The following is a 4,099-nucleotide window of genomic DNA, read 5'->3' as shown; positions in this document are numbered from 1 at the left end:
GTCAAAGCAAGGAGAAGTGTGCCGCATGCAAAGGGGAGGCAAACATTGCCCTCCACAAGGGCACACTGCCCTCTAGGAGGGCAACATAAAGGGACCAAACAAGGAAGGCAACTCTGCCCTGCCCACTACAAGGGCAGAGCACAAAAGTGTGCCTTGGAACCAAGAAGAAGAGAACCTTGCCCTGCCCTCCACAAGGGCAGTATCGGGCTCACCAAGGAAGAAAATCAAAGGAAAAATGTCACCCATGCATGCCACAAGAATCGAACACGGACCAAGGAAGAAGCAAGGAACTAAGGTTGAGTGCCGTGCCAAGAAATCAAGGAAATTAATTGAACGTGTGTCCCAGCCGTGTTTCAAACACGGGACAGCAAAGTGGAAACACTGCCCTACCCTCTGCGAGGGCAGGGCAGCATTTTGATGATGCATGGAGCTGGCGGACCAAAACTCAAATCTGGCGCACCAAGGCTCATTCCTGGCAGCACCAGCACGCACCAAGCTCGACCCTGGTAGCACCAAAATTTCCTGCCCTGCACTCCGCGAGGGCAGGGCAGCATCCTATGCACCAAGGAATTTTCTGGCGCACCAATTCTTGATTCTGGCGCACCAATTCTTGATTCTGGCAGCACCAAGGCAGATTCTGGCGCACCAACTTTTTCTGCCCTGCCCTTGGCGCGGGCAGGGCAGCATTCTGCGCACCAAACACGCACCAGACCGCACCAAGGCCGCACCAACATGCACCAAATCCTGCCCTGCCCTCCACAAGGGCAGGGCAGCCTCCTGGGAGCAACTTTTCATGGGCCGAAAATTCAAATTAAAACCCCATTTTAATTCATTTCTTCACCAAATCAAAAGGCCATCCAAATCCCAAAATCCAAGAATAGAAAGTGTATAAATAGAAGCTAGTTTGATGTAATTAGGACCTTTTGAAAAACCTTTTGACAGACCTTTTGACAAACCTTTTGACAAACCTTTTGATTTACCTTTGGCTTAGCTTTTGAATTTGGTACTTTCTTTGAGCTTTGAATTTTTGTGACTTTCCTTGAGAGACTGAACCGAGATTTCAGAGAATTGGGGAGGAGAATTGATCTCTCTTCTTCCTTGCTCTTGCTTGGGTCTTTTTAATTTCTTTGTTTTGATTCTTGGGTGTTAAGAATTGAGGAAATTCTGTCTCAATCTCCACTGATGAGCGGATAATTTATACGCTTTTTGGCATTGTTTTTATATAGTTTTTAGTAAGTTTAAGCTACTTTTAGGGATGTTTTCACTAGTTTTTATGTTAAATTCACATTTCTGGACTTTACTATGAGTTTGTGTGTTTTTCTGTGATTTCAGGTAAATTCTGGCTGAAATTGAGGGACTTGAGCAAAACTCTGAAGAAGGCTGACAAAAGGACTGCTGATGCTGTTGGAATATGACCTCCCTGCACTCGAAATGGATTTTCTGGAGCTACAGAACTCCAATTGGCGCGCTCTCAACGGCGTTGGAAATTAGACATCCAGGGCTTTCCAGCAATATATAATAGTCCATACTTTATTCGAAGAATGACGACGTAACTTGGCGTTGAACGCCAAATACACGCTGCTGTCTGGAGTTAAACGCCAGAAAAACGTCATGATCCGGAGTTGAACGCCCAAAACACGTCATAACTCGGAGTTCAACTCCAGGAAATGCCTCAGCTCGTGGATTAATCAAGCTCAGCCCAAGCATACACCAAGTGGGCCCCGGAAGTGGATTTATGCATCAATTACTTACTCATGTAAACCCTAGGAGCTAGTCTAAGTATATATAGAGCATTTATCTATTGTATTAGATGTCTTTTGACCACGTTTCATCTTTGGTCTCAGTTTTGTTTTATTCTTCATCTTAGGAGATCATTGATCACGTTTAGGGGGGCTGGCCATTCGGCCATGCCTGAACCCTTTGCTTATGTATTTTCAACGGTGGAGTTTCTGCACACCATAGATTAAGGGTGTGGAGCTCTGCTGTACCTCAAGTATTAATGAAGTTCTATTTTCTTTTATTCAAATCTCTCTTATTCTTATTCCAAGATATTCATTCGCACCCAAGAACATGATGAATGTGATGATAAGTAACCCTCATTATCATTCTCACTTATGAACGCGCGTGATTGACAACCACTTCCGTTCTACATGCAACAGAGCTTGAATGCGTATCTCTTAGATTCCCCAACAGAATCTTCGTGGTATAAGCTAGATAGATGGCGGCATTTATGAGGATCCGGAAAGTCTCACCTTGTCTGTGGTATTCCGAGTAGGATCCTGGGAATCCGGAAAGTCTAACCTTGTCTGTGGTATTCCGAGTAGGATTCCGGTAATGAATGACTGTGACGTGCTTCAAACTTGCAACCTGCTGGGCGTTAGTGACAGACGCAAAAGAATCAAGGGATTCTATTCCAGTAGGAGCGGGAACCAACCAGTGATTAGCCGTACTGTGACAGAGTGCGTGAGCATTAGTTTTCACTGCGAGGATGGGATGTAGCCATCAACCATGGGTGATGCCTCCAGACGATTAGCCGTGCGACTGACAACCGCATAGGATCATTTTCCCGAGAGGATTGAAAGTAGCCACAGCTAATGGTGAACCCCTATACAAAGCTTGCCATGGAAAGGAGTAAGAAGGATTGAATAGAAGCAGTAGGAGAGCAGGCGTCCTTGAGCCATACAGCATCTCCATTCGCTTATCTGAAATTCTCACCAATGAATCTACATAAGTCTTCTATCCGTTTATTATTTCTATTTTCTTATTTTTATTTTCTAAACCCATAAACTATTTTAATCTGCCTAACTGAGATTTACAAGGTGACTATAGCTTGCTTCATACCAACAATCTCTGTGGGATCGACCCTTACTCACGTAAGGTTTATTACTTGGACGACCCAGTACACTTGCTGGTTAGTTGAACGGAGTTGTGAATTTAACCAAGAGCCACAATAGTTTTTGTGTACATGCTAAAGAGCCAATATTGATAATCACAATTTCGTCCACCAAGTTTTTGGCGCCGTTGCCGGGGATTGTTCGAGTATGGACAACTGACGGTTCATCTTGTTGCTCAGATTAGGTAATTTTCTTTTCAAAAATCTTTTTCAAAATTTTTCTTTTCTTTTTCGTTTTTCTAATAATTTTTTTTCGAAAAAAATTAATAAAAATACAAAAAAATTAGAAAATCATAAAAATCAAAAATTTTTTGTGTTTCTTGTTTGAGTCTTGTGTTAATTTTTAAGTTTGGTGTCAATTGCATGCTTTAAAAAAATTTTCTTGCAATTTTCGAAAAACTCATGCATTCATAGTGTTCTTCATGATCTTCAAGTTGTTCTTGACAAAGTCTTCTTGTTTGATCTTGATGATTTCTTGTTTTGTGTCTTTTGTTGTTTTTCATGTGCACTTTTGCATTCATATTTTCCATGCATTAAAAATTTCTAAGTTTGGTGTCTTGCATGTTTTATTTGCATCAAAATTTTTTCAAAATTATGTTCTTGATGTTCATCATGATCTTCAAAGTGTTCTTGGTGTTCATCTTGACATTCATAGCATTCTTGCATGCATCTTGTGTCTTGATCCAAAATTTTCATGTTTTGGGTCATTTTTGTGTTTTTCTTTAAAAATTCAAAAATAAAAAAAAAATATCTTTTCCTTATTTCCCTCCAAAATTTCGAAATTTTGGGTTGACTTGGTCAAAAACTTTTAAAAATTAGTTGTTTCTTACAAGTCAAGTCAAAATTTCAATTTTAAAAATCTTATCTTTTCAAAATCTTTTTTAAAAAATCATATCTTTTTCATTTTTTTTATAATTTTCGAAAATTTCAAAAAATCTTTTTCAAAATATTTTCAAAATCTTTTTCTTATCTTTATATCAAATTTTCGAAAATTAGCTAACAATTAATGTGATTGGTTCAAAAATTTGAAGTTTGTTACTTTCTTGTTAAGAAAGGTTCAATCTTTAGGTTCTAGAATCTTATCTTGTAGTTTCTTATTAGTTAAGTCAATTTTAAAATTAAATCTTTTTCAAAATATCTTTTTCAAATTTTTTTTTCTTTTATCTTACCTTTTTCAAAATTTGATTTCAAAATATCTTATCTAAC

This window comes from Arachis hypogaea, chromosome 9 (genome assembly GCF_003086295.3).
Source record: "Arachis hypogaea cultivar Tifrunner chromosome 9, arahy.Tifrunner.gnm2.J5K5, whole genome shotgun sequence".
NCBI classification, from domain to species: Eukaryota; Viridiplantae; Streptophyta; class Magnoliopsida; order Fabales; family Fabaceae; genus Arachis; species Arachis hypogaea.
The sequence above is the reverse complement of the archived record's forward strand: the minus strand, read 5'-3'. Positions refer to the sequence as shown.